The sequence below is a fragment of the Chelonia mydas genome, chromosome 14, assembly GCF_015237465.2.
Source record: "Chelonia mydas isolate rCheMyd1 chromosome 14, rCheMyd1.pri.v2, whole genome shotgun sequence".
Lineage (NCBI taxonomy): Eukaryota > Metazoa > Chordata > Testudines > Cheloniidae > Chelonia > Chelonia mydas.
Window position 1 is genome coordinate 34,408,082 of NC_051254.2, and position 13,419 is coordinate 34,421,500.

General features: G+C 46.1%; 1 pseudogene; it reads right to left on the reverse strand.

Moving 5' to 3' along the window:
* Positions 1-9,473: 9,473 nt before the first annotated feature.
* LOC119567677 lies at positions 9,474-10,492 on the reverse strand (annotated as a pseudogene).
* Between the last annotated feature and the right edge of the window lie 2,927 nt (positions 10,493-13,419).

Genomic DNA, 13,419 nt, shown 5'->3' on the forward strand with positions numbered 1-13,419 from the left:
GTCCAGAAGCTTCTCCCTGCCTCCAACAGCCCACATTTAAGAACCCCACCTGGCTCCTCCCCAGTCCGTTGTCTTCCAGCTGGTCACACCCAGCTGGCTTCCTGTGGAGGATAGGCCATCCATGGTCATTTGTTGCTAGGCGCCACATGTCTGGGCAATTGGAGCGGCCATTGTCTTCTGGGAGTCTCCATGGGCATGGGGACTCAGGCAGCTAGGCGTCGGTCACACCTGTGTCCCTGAGACTCTGCAAAGAATAAACAGCCCCTTCCCCCACCTAATTAAATACGCACCACATAGGGGAAACTGAGGCACACACAATATTCATATGAAACTGTCTGAATTTGATTACAAGACTTTATTATCTAACACAGAGAATCAAAGAACAGGGGATATTCACAAGGATTTACTTTGATGGTTAGTGGATTTTGTGCCTTACAAAATGTCAGCTCTTTGCATTTTCAGACACCGTGCACCCTTCTCACATGGGGTGAACTGCCAGCACCATGACGAAACAGACCATCATACTGCGTGTGTATCAGTGCTGAACATTGGAGAGTGACAGAGCTGTCCACAATGGCACTTTCCTGCAAGCTGTGTTACATGGGCACAGCAGGGGACCACGAAAACTGTCTCAGTATCTCTCTACAGATCATCTCCAACTCCTTTTCACTTTAGTGCTGAGATTTTTCAATGGGACTTTTCAACTTAATTGTGCTTAAATCACCCAGGCAGCTTTGAAAACCTCAGGCTAAGTTATCTCGGAGTCTCTGCACGTTTTTGTGAAAGTCACATTTGCTGACTGCTTTGCACAAGGCTTCCTTGACCTCTCTGTTTCCCAGGCTGTAGATGAGGGGGTTTACCAGGGGAGTCAGGACCAGGTAGCAAAGAGAGAGCACTTTGTTCAGGTCTCCCAGGGTATCACGTTTCGGTAGCATGTACACAATCATTATTGTTCCATCGAAAATTGTCACGACGATGAGGTGAGAGGAGCAGGTGGAAAACGCCTTCTGCCTCCTGGTGGTGGAAGGGATTCTCCGGATGGTGGCGACGATACACGCGTAGGACGTCAGGGTTAGTAGGAATGGAGGCAGGGTGAATACACAGGCAAGTGTGATATAAAACCAAGTTAGGAAAAGTCAGGCTGTGAGCAGGAGTCAGGCCTTGTCACAAAACATGCCTACTTGCAAGTTCACAGAGCCTGGCAAGAACAGGGCTGGCATTGCAAAAACAGAAAGATTCCTCAGAAGTGCTAAGCACAGGACACTCATGTAAACCCATTCCAGAAGGGTGGTACCAGAACACCGGGACACCAAGTATGGTGTAAATACACTCCCCGACGATAACAGGGACACACTGATGCCTCCTAAAGATAAGGTCAGGATAACAGGGTGATGGATAGAGGTAGTTTGATCGAACCAGCAAGTACAAGGTAAAGTGGTAAGTTGCCACGTTAGAGGGGCAATGGGTAACTTGTTTGTATCACTGTATAAAAGAGGGGTCAGAGAGAGGGTGTATAGGTCCGGCTGAAGGGGGAGGAAAGAGCCCACTGCTCACTGAGCCGAGACTATTGTAATGGGTGTACATGGGTTAGCGTACCTGTAGCACGTACAGAACGCTAGGACTATGCTTCATTGACAATAAACCTGGCCGAGTGTCGTCGCCACTGAATCGAGCCTGTGGTCTTCTTGGGCAGTTCGACTGGAGGCTGCTGGACCAGCTATCTGCACAGAGCTGGTGCAGCACACAGAGAGAACACAGACACAGCCAGGGGTGGCTCTACAGATTTTGCCACCCCAAGCAGTCGCCACCGAATTGCTGCCGCGCCCAGAAGAGTGGCAGAGCTGCTGCCGAATTGCCGCCGAGGGACACGGACTGCCGCCTCATTCTGAATGCCGCCCCAAGCACCTGCTTGGAAAGCTGGTGCCTGGAGCCAGCCCTGCACACAGTCAACAAGTGACAACAGCCTTCAGTGGAAGAATTGCGTGAGTAACAATGGCTAACATGACTCCGGCTTACCTGATTGGGTGCTGAAGCCATGCAGTTTAACAAACATACAGGAAACTGAATATAAAGTAAATTTAATCCATAATTTGCAAATGAAAGATTTGGAAAGAAAGATGCATCTCTCACACACTCACATCCCCAATGGAAATATTTCTCCGAAGGAACTTTGATGTTATCAGTAATTACTAATGTTTGTTTATTTAACAATATTCTCAACCATCTGATGAGCAGGAGCAGAATTCAGGGTCTTGCGGATTGGTTTCCCATTGGAGGAGAATTCAGTGATGTGGAGTCTGGGTAATTGCTGAGGGTAACTTGTTTGTTTTTACACTATATACACCAGTCCTGGAGCACAGGTGGCCACAGATAAAATGCAGGGACTCCCCTCTTTTAGGGATCTCAGCCCATACGCCAGGAGCAGGACTAGCATGCAAGGACCTTCCCCCACACGATACTTTTATCCCAGGACACTAAGGGTGAAAGCTGGGTCATCACCAGCAAGTGGGAGCTGGGCAAGACAGGTTACTTCTCACTCTGATCACTCTGATGAGTGTTGCATGCTTGTCTCTAATGCTTTTGCATCATGAACTAACTGTTCAGATATTTTCGATGCAACAGCCCTCTGGACTGTATCATAATAGCTATTGCAATAGCTTCTCTATAGTTCCAGTGTCGTTCCTGGGATGTGCCTGATGGGTTGCCTGACCATTCTGTGTGTTGGATTCTCATTTCTGAGAGGTTCCTGCCTCTCAAATAAATTGTTGACAATGGGAAAGAAAATGTCCAGCTGTCTCAGTCCTGAGGCCACTGGTGTTATACATAGTTCCCAGTTTTGGGGAAAACCCTGTTTTAAAGTAAACTTCTTCGTTTTTCCGATCTCTTTGATTTGGCCAATGTTCATTCCAAGTGGCACTGAGGAGTTCTCAAAACTGTACTTGCAAAAGTGTCAGAGAGATTGTAGAGATGACAGTTTGGGAAGGATTCTCCATAAATGTGTCCTTTGATAGTCAGCTCTTTTTGAGCCCCTGCCTGGTTACAGAATGGAACCTGGACATTTGGAGGCTGCCTAACTAGTCTCCACTATCCCTGGTCCAACTGACTCAGAGATAGGGAGCGAGACAATGTATTTGAATTCACATCCTAATTGAAATATCAGAGGTGGTGAAAAGCAGCAGTAAGTACAGATTTCAGAGAGGTAGCCGTGTTAGTCTGTATCAGCAAAAAGAACGAAGAGTACTTGTAGCACCTTAGAGACTAACAAATTTATTTGAGCATAAGATTTTGTGGGCTAAAACCCACTTCATCGGATGCATGCAGTGGAAAATACAGTAGGAAGATAGATAGATAGATAGATAGATAGATAGATAGATAGATAGATAGATAGATAGATAGATCATGAAAAAATGGGTGTTGCCATGCACACTATAACGAGTGATCAGTTAAGGTGAGCTATTAACAGCAGGAGAAAAAAACTTTTTGTAGTGATAATCAAGATGGCCCATTTCCCACAGTTGACAAGGAGGTGTGAGGAACAGTGGCGGGGGGTGTGTGTGTGGAAATAAACGTGGGGAAATAGTTTTACTTTGTGTAATGACCCATCCACTCCCAGTCTCTATTCAAGCCTAATTTAATGGTGTCCAGTTAGCAAATAATTCCAATTCAGCAGTCTCTCGTTGAAGTCTATTTTTGAAGTTCTTTTTGTTGCAATATTGTGACTTTTAGGTCTGTAATCGAGTGACCAGGGAGATTGAAGTGTTCTCCGACTGGTTTTTGAATGTTATAATTCTTGACATCTGATTTGTGTCCATTTATTCTTTTACGTAGAGACTGTCCGGTTTGGCCAATGTACTTGGCACAGGGCATCGCTGGCACATAATGGCATATATCACATTGGTAGATGTGCAGGTGAACGAGCCTCTGATGGTGTGGCTGATGTGATTAGGTCCTATGATGGTGTCCCCTGAATAGATATATGGACAGAGTTGGCAATGGGCTTTGTTGCAAGGATAGGTTCCTGGGTTAGTGGTTTTGTTTTGTGGTGTGTGGTTCCTGGTGAGTATTTGCTTTAGGCTGGGGGGCTGTCTGTAAGCAAGTATTAGTGATTTCAATTCTGTTGGCTTGCAACAAGACTCTCAGTTGAGTCTTACTCAACTCTATTATTACACAGTACAGAAAAGAAGGGTCAACTAGTGTTTAGTACCCTTCAGCAAAGCCCACACCACGAACTACCTGTCCACACCCTCTCTCAATTCCGCTGGGCTTTGGCACCCATGTCCCCTGCTTAGCGAATGAAGTTTAGTTGAGGGTGAGTCCCTCTATCCGGAGATGCCAAGCACAGTTCTGTTGCCCTTGATCCCCACAACAAGGATACACAATCCTTTATTACCCCTGCCCCAATAACAAAGTGATTTGTGATCCAACACCACCAAAAGTCATTATCTGGGTAAGAGGCAAAGAGTCCTGTGGCACCTTTTGGACTAACAGATGTATTGGAGCATAAGCTTTCGTGGGTGAATACCCACTTCGTCAGATGCATGCTGGGCAAAGCATTCCCATCATGCCTAGGCAGAGTGGGCGTGTCTATGCAAACAAGGTCAGTTCATGAAATCTTCTTCCCCAGCTCATCGCGAGAGGTCAGGGAAGAGTTCATGCAGACCTTGCTTACACTTATAAAAGGGGGGAAAAATCCCACTGGGGAAAATACTTCACATAATGGTGAAACACTATATCATTGGTTCCCAAACTGGGGGGCATGCCCCCCTGGGGGGGCATGAAGAAATTCCAAGGGGGGCACGAGGCGGCCCAGCCTCTGAGCTCCCGGCTGGGGAGGTGAGCCCCTGCCCCCTCCCCTCCTGCCCACTCTCCCCCACAGTTATGCCGCTGCGCGGGCAGCGCAGCTTGCCCCCGCCCACCTCCCAGGCTTTCCAATAAGCCAGTTCTGCCACTCTGAGCAGCCTGATAAGGGGGCTGGGAGCAGGGCGAGGGAGGTTGGATAAGGGGCAGGAGGTCCCGGGGGGGCAGCTAGGGGACAGGGAGCAGTTGGATGGGGCGGAGGTTTGTGGGGGGACAGGGACGGTCAGGAGACAGGGAGCAGAGGGGTTGGATAGGGGGTGGGGTCCCGGGAGGGAGGTTAGGGGAGGGGGATCCTGGGAGGGAGTGGTCAGGGGACAAGGAACAGGGTGGGTTGGATGATGGTAAAGGAGAGGTGGGGGGCATGAGGGTGTCTCAAAAATTAAAAAGGGGGTGTGATGCCAAAAAGTTTGGGAACCACTGCACTAGGTGATGGCCTGTTAAAACCTACTGCCGCTATAATAATAAAAAGAACAGGAGTAATTGTGGCACCTTAGAGACTAACAAATTTATTAGAGCATAAGCTTTCATGAGCTACAGCTCACTTCATCGGATGCATCCGATGAAGCTCACGGAAGCTTATGCTCTAATAAATTTGTTAGACTCTAAGGTGCCACAAGTACTCCTGTTCTTTTTAAGGATACAGACTAACACGGCTGCCGCTCTGAAACCTATAATAATAAATAATATGAAGCCTTTATCTGCTGCCATCTACTGGACATTTCAGAAAATAGCTGCCCATTTCTCCTGCTTTGAATATGCTGCCCTCTAGTGGACAGCTTGCAGCATCACTGACCTTTCCTTTTCATATTACAGGACTTTATCCTGTTCTGAAATATATTGGCTAATATTCCTGACCTTTCCTCATTTTTTTCAGTCTGCTGCCCCTAATGTCAATGACACAGCATGACAGTCTATTGCTCTGTTCTTACCCTCTGCTCTCTTCTGGAGTTAACCACAGTGGATGCTGTAGCTGCCTCTTTCCATCCTTGATGCTCTTGTGTCCCCGTTGGTCATTATTCAGTATAACAGCCCATTTCCTGTCCCTTAACAGCTGCTACCATTTCACAATCCTTGGTCCACCATGGTACACTTTTCCTATCTTTAGATAGTGTTGGTTACCTAGGACTAGCTAGGCTGGCTGTCTCTGATTCCCTTATTAAGATGACTTCAGAATTCCTCAATAGCTTCATTTATACATTGCTCACACACATTCCTCACTTTGGTTTCTAAAGATATTTTCAGTTCATTACAAAGCATAGAGGTCCATTGCTCCACAAAATTCTTTCTCCACCATTTACACTGAAGCCTTCTAGTCTGTATTATACTGCTTTACCTCTGTCCACTTCCCTTTGTTGTTCATTTGGCAACATAACTTCTCCTTTCTTGACTTCCACTTTGGTTGCTGTCCACTGGGCAGCACCGCTGCACCTTTCCCATTCCTCTACCCTCTAGTGACCCTAAAGAGCATAATCACATCTCGCCTCATTTCTTACCTACTGCTAGGTGTGCGCTGTTCCAAATTAGAGCCACTAGGAACAAAACCGGACAACAGCAGGATTGCAACATGAGTGGCTACAAAAACACATACAACAATTGCGGTGACTTTCAAAGGTTTAGCGGGGTTTCCCATCCATCCAGTGTATTTCTGTTGCTGTGGGGTCTGTTTCCAATGGAAATGAATAGATTGAACCTGTAGTAGAGAGAGCCTGAGACTTAAGGCTTGGTATAAGGCCTAAGGCCGGAACAGAAGTCAGGCCCTGCTGCTTTAAAGCAAAGGCAGGCTGCGAGCGGAAGTCAGGCTGTTACAAAACATGCCTGCTGGCAGGTTCACTCTCCGATATATGAACTTGGCAAGAACAGGGCTGGCATTGCAAAAACACAAGCACTCCTAGGCACTAAGCACTCACGTAAACACACCAGAGGGATGGTACCAGAACACCCTGATACCAAGAATGGTACACATACACTCCCTGAAGGTAACAGGAACACAGTGACCCCTTCTAAAGATAAGGTCAGGATGACAGTAAGATGGATAGAGATGTTTTGATCGAATCAACATATACAAGGTAATGGGTGGTAAAAAACTATGTCAGGAGGCAGTCACCAACTATGTCAGAGGGGCAATACGAAACTTGTTTCTATCAGTGTATAAATGAAGAGTTGCAAAGGGGGTGTCTTTGGCCATCCAAGGGGGCAGTGGAAAGTCCCACTACTGACTGAGCTATGGCCATTGTCACGAGCATACATGTCTTAGGATCCTTGCAGAGTCTCCCAGGTGCTATTACTGTGTGTTGCTGGCAATAAACCTGGCTGGGCACCTTCGCTTCATAAGAACATAAGAATGGCCAGACTGGGTCAGACCAAAGGTCCATCCAGCCCAGTATCCTGTCTGCCGACAGTGCCCAATGCCAGGTGCCCCAGAGGGAGTGAACCGAACAGGTAATGATCAAGTGATCTCTCTCCTGCCATCCATCTCCACCCTCTGACAAACAGAGGCTAGGGACACCATTCCTTACTTGTCCTGGTGAATAGCCATGAATGGACTTAACCTCCATGAATTTATCCAGTTCTCTTTTAAACCCTGCTATAGTCCTAGCCTTCACAACCTCCTCAGGCAAGGAGTTCCACAGGTTGACTGTGCACTGAGCGAAGAAGAGATTCCTTTTATTTGTTTTAAACCTGCTATGCGTTAATTTCATTTGGTGACCCCTAGTTCTTATATTATGGGAACAAGTAAATAACTTTTCTTTCTCCACACCACTCATGATTTTATATACCTCTATCATATCCCACCTTAAGTCTGCTCTTTTTCAAGCTGAAAAGTCCTAGCCTCTTTAATCTCTTCTCATATGGGACCCATTCCAAACCCCAAATCATTTTAGTTGCCCTTTTCTGAACCTTTTCTAATGCCAGTATATCTTTTTTGAGATGAGGGGACCACATCTGTACGCAGTATTCAAGATGTGAGTGTACCATAGATTTATATAAGGGCAATAAGATAAACTGAGACTGTGGATTTATTGGGCAGTTTGACAGATCTGCTGTCTCCATTGTCTGTGCAGAGCTGGGACAACACACTGAGAGAACACGCACACATGCGGCCAAAATGCATTTGAAGACAGAAACTTTCATGACAGAACCCCGTGACTCTACAGGCTGAGATTCTCAGGGGCGTCTAAGAGAGTGAAGCGTCTAACTCCCATTTCAAAGGGATTTGGGTGCCTAACTCCATTAGGTCCCTTGGAAAATGGTTTCTGCCGGGGTCAAGTCCTACCGTTCTCACCAGTGCCCAGCTCCCCTGCCTCTGGCCAAACCCTGACGTGCTCCCACTGGCGGAGCCAGCACTGCCATTGTGACATCACAGGACTTCTGCCCGTTGGTAGGTTGTAGCCACTTCCTCTCGCCATAGGTTGCCTCACGCCCGCAGGGGAGGGCTCTGTGTGGAGCAGAGCTGTCTAAGGCACCTGGGGCTGGCTGGACACGGTGCCCTGAGAACTTGCCCTCTCGGGACGGGCGCTCGTTGCAGTCAGTTTTGGGGGCAATCAGTGTAACGCGTCCCCTCCCTTTGAACTGCTCTGTGCAGCTGGCAGAAGCAAAGCAGCTTCTACCCTGTAGGGCCACATGCTGAATCCCTCCTCGGTGACCGTTTGACAGACCCAACCCCAGGAATGGCCTCAGTTCTACAGGTGCCCTGGCAAACTCCCAGCTGGCTCTGGAAAGTCCCAGTGGCTTTGGGTTGTGAGTCTACCTCTTTGTTTGCCCAACCTCCCTGCCTCCAAGGGCCCTGTAAACCTGGTGCTGGTGCTTTGTTGGAGCTGGTCCCAGCCGGGTGTAGCCCAGATAAGAGGTATGAAGCTGCTCCTGGTGAAGTGTCCAGAGGGCCTGGCTGTTTGCCTCCAGCCTGTGGGAGTGCAGTGAAGGTGGGTTTGCAGAGGGGTATGATGGCAATAATCACAATTAATATAAACATAAAAATGATTTTGATCAAAAATGGCTTTTTTACAGAAATAAAAAAATGGTTAAAATTGTCTCCATTCTGCCTCGTGCCCAGTTAAACTCCATGATGGAAACATGGTAATGGCCACCTCCCTCCCTGGTCCTTCCACTTAGATGGACAACACAGACCCGAGTTCAGGCTGGATTTTCCATTGTGTCCTTAGGGACTTAAGAACTGCAGCAAAAAACATGATGCCACACATTGTGTTTTATTTCTATTTGACTGTCTGAATTAGATTACAAAACTTTATTATCTAACACTGAGAAACAATGAACAGGGAATAGACACAGGGATTTACTTGGATCGTTAGTAGATTTTGTGCCTTATACAATGTCAGCTCTATGCATTTTCAAATGCCGTACACACTCCTCACATAGGGTGAATGTTTAGCCAAGACCGTGGACAAAAATACCATCATCCTGCATAAAAAGAACAGGAGTACTTGTGGCACCTTAGAGACTAACAAATTTATTTGAGCATAAGCTTTCATGAGCTACAGCCCACTTCGTCAGATGCATTTGTGATAAGATTTTTAATGGGGGTTTTCAACTCAATTTCACTGGGGGCTGATAGCTGTGAAAACCTCAGGCTGCCTGGCTGATTTAGGCAAAGTTGTTATCTAGGCATCTCTGCATGCTTTTGTGAAAGCCACATATTTACTGACTGCTTTGCTCAAGGCTTCCTTGACATCTCTGTTTCTCAGGCTGTAGATGAGGGGATTTACTGCAGGAGTCAGGACTGTGTAGGAAAGAGAGAGCACTTTGTTTAGGACGCTTAGTGTCTTATGTTTCGGTAGCATGTAGACAATCATTAGGGTTCCATAGAAAATTGTCACCACAATGAGGTGAGAGGAGCAGGTGGTAAATGCCTTCTGCCTCCCTGTGGTGGAAGGGATTCTCAGGATGGTGGCAATGATACACACATAGGACGTCAGGGTTAGTAGAAATGCAGGTAGAGTGAATACACAGGCCAGTACGAAATCCAGCAATATAATCAGGTATGTGTCACTGCAGGAAAGTTTTATCAATGGGATGAGATCACAATAGAAATGGTCAATTTCATTCGGGCCACAGAATATTAAAAGAGACATGAATAATACAAAGATTGCAGTAGCCAAACAACCATTTAACCATGACCCAGCAGCCAACTGGAGGCAAAACCTGGTATTCATAAGAGTTGAATAGTGCAGGGGTTTACATATCGCTAAATACCGATCATAAGACATCGCTGCTAGGAGACAGCATTCCGTAGCCGCCAGAGCACAAAAGAAATACAGTTGTGTGATGCAGCCACTGAATGAGATGGTTTTGTCCCCAGTCAGGAGACTGGCCAGCATCCGGGGCAGGATGGTCGAGGTGTAGCAGGTCTCCAGGCAGGACAAGTTCCCCAGGAACATGTACATGGGGGTGTGAAGGTGATGATCAGCCACAACTAGTGAAGTGATGAGCATGTTCCCGACCATAGTTGCCATGTAGATCACTAAGAACATGAGGAAAAGAAGAATTTTCAGTTCAGGGAGATCCCCGAATCCCAGGAGGATAAATTCTGTGACAGCCGTTTGGTTTCTCTGGTTTCTGTCTGCCATGGGTTGAGTCTAGGAATAACAAAGCAAACTGTGCAATTGAATTGGAAGAACATAGAGTGGAAAGCTAATCAAGTGTTAATTAATTCCGTAAATATTCAGAAACTCCCCTCCCTCTCCTGGTTACCAGCTGAAGTTTTAAGGCTAAGTGTTGACTTTAGTCAAAGTGCAAGGAGTCACAGTTCAAGAACAGATCTTTTGTATCCATGTAGACAATCCTATGCCATATCAGAGCAATGACTAATATAATAGGCCATTTCTCTTTGGTAGCCGAGTAATGATATGCAGATCAGACTCTTTATCTACTGTCGTATCCCATCTAATGACATACTGAAGCTGAACAATGATGCTTAAATGAAGTATTTCACTTCCGGCAACTGCCAGAATCATGCCATGACTTAGGAGTCAGAAATCAATAAATACATCAACTAAAATGTTGAACTGAGATATCCGCTGCAGTCTATTTTCCTTAGGCATTGATCTTCTGTTAGAATAAATGCAAATTATTCTAACAATGTTTCCTGGTATATTCCGCATTTCAGTGCCCTGTAGGAGAAGGAATAACTTCTCCGCCCTCTTCACAGGACATGGATCTCAGCCTCTATCTCTGTGAAATGGTGCTATGAATGCTGACTGGCACTGCTGTGGGAAAGAGAGGCTAAAACTGCTAATATTCACCTGAAGAAGAGCTCTGTGTAGCTCAAAAGCTTCTCTCCTCCACCAACAAGAGTTAGTGCAATGTCAGGTATTAACTCACCACCTTGTCCCTCTAATATTCACAAAGCACATTCATGCCCCTGTTTGGTGGTGGTATAGAAATGCAGTCAGGAAGATGGTGCTCACCTGTAACCACAGCACAGCCCAAGCTTGAAGCGATGAGCTCTTATTTCTCAGGGCTTGGCCACCAGGACGTAGGTTCCTCAGCTGAGGTTCTTGTCTCTCCTCTTTCTGCAGAAACTGGATTTTCTCAGTGAAGAGACCTGCAGTTACCTGAAGGGATGAGCAAGTGCATTTGATCTACCTTTGGAAAATGAGCTTCCCCTTGGATTTACAAAGTGTAAATGCTGCCTCATATTTGTATTCAGCATTCATGCTTTTTAATATGGTCCCACCTCAACCTTTCTCCCACTTGGTTCACTTTGTGTCTCCAATGCTTTGTAGCTAACAATGTCCAATGGGACTTGTTCAGCGTGACTTGTAGAATTGCAACTTTTTTTAAGTCTAATGATCCTATGTAGAAAATATTTGAGATCATGAACAAACACCAGCTTTCATTTTTGGAAGATGCCTGTCCGAGGTGATGGCCTGTTATAATGTACTTACACCGGCCCTTTATTTGCAAAAAGAAAAGGAGTACTTGTGGCACCTTAGAGACGAACCAATTTATTTGAGCATGAGCTTTCGTGAGCTACAGCTCACTGCATCCGATGAAGTGAGCTGTAGCTCACGAAAGCTCATGCTCAAATAAATTGGTTAGTCTCTAAGGTGCCACAAGTACTCCTTTTCTTTTTGCGAATACAGACTAACATGGCTGTTACTCTGAAACCGGCCCTTTATTAATATTCAAGATATGCTGCCATCTAGTGGGCATTTCTGAAAATAGCTGCCCATATATCACCCTTACCACCTGCTTTCACTTAGGGAAGAAAAAACAAATGCACAAATACAGAATAGGGGATAACTGGCTTGGCAGCAGCACTGCTGAGAAAGATCTGGGAGTTGTGGTGGATCACAACCTCAACATGAGTCAGCAATGTGATGCTGTGTCAAAAAAAGCAAATGCAATTTTAGGTTTCATTAACAGAGGCATAGCATGCAAGTCTCGGGAGGTGACAGTAACGCTCTGCTGGGCTCTGGTTAGGCCTCAGCTGGAGACTGTGTCCAATTTTGGTCACCAATGTATAGAAAGGATGTAGAGAAACTGGACGCTGGACAGTCATCAGGCTTGGATGGCGGAGACTCAACAAATCCTGTATCTTGGCAGGGGGTCAGACTAGATGACCCTTGCAGTCCCTTCTAACCCAATGGTTCTATGCTGCCACCTAGTGGCCATTTTACAGTATCACTTTCCCATTATTTTATTGGCTACTGAAATCTATTGATCACTAGTCAGTAGTTCTGATCCCCCCCTTTCATTTCCTCTACTCTGCTGCCATCTAATGTCGATTTCCCAGCATGACAGCCTGTTACTGTGCTCTCCTCTAGTGGATTCTTCTTGCTATAGCTGTCTCTTTCCCATTTTTGACTCTCATGTCACCTGGTGGACATTAGTTAGTAAAACAGCCCATTTCTCAATCCCTAACATCTACTACTATCCAGCATTCATTACATAGCATAGAGGTCCTTTGCTCTTCAATGCTCTTTCCTTGCTATTTATACACTGTTATACACCTTCACCTCCCTTTCTACTTCCCTCTGTTGGTCATTTGGCAACACAAGTTCTGCTTTCTTGCCCTTCCACTTTGGCTGCTGTCCATTGGCCATTGGGCTGCACCTTTCCTATACCGGGAGGAAACACAAGGAGGGTAAAAGTCAGAAAGACTTCTGATTCATACTAAGAAAGTAGGGCAATCAGCTAGTTATGTTAGGTGCATGTACACGAATGCAAGAAGCCTGGGAAACATGCAGGAAGAATTGGAAGTCCTGGCACAATCAAGGAACTATGACATGATTGGAAACGTGGTGGGGCAGTTCACATGACTGGAGCACTGTCATGGATGGGTATAAACTGTTCAAGAAGGACAGGCAGGGGAGGAAAGGTGGAGGAGTTGCATTGTCTGTAAGAGAGCAGTATAATTGCCCAGAACTCCCTTTTGAAACTGGAGAAAAGCCTGTTGAGAGTCTTTGGGTTAAGTTTATAGGTGAGAGCAACAAGAGTGATGTTCTGGTGGGCGTGTGCTATAGACCACCAGATCAGAAGGATGTGGTAGATGTGGCTTTCTTCGGACAACTAACTGAAGTTTCTAGATCCTAGGCCCTGGTT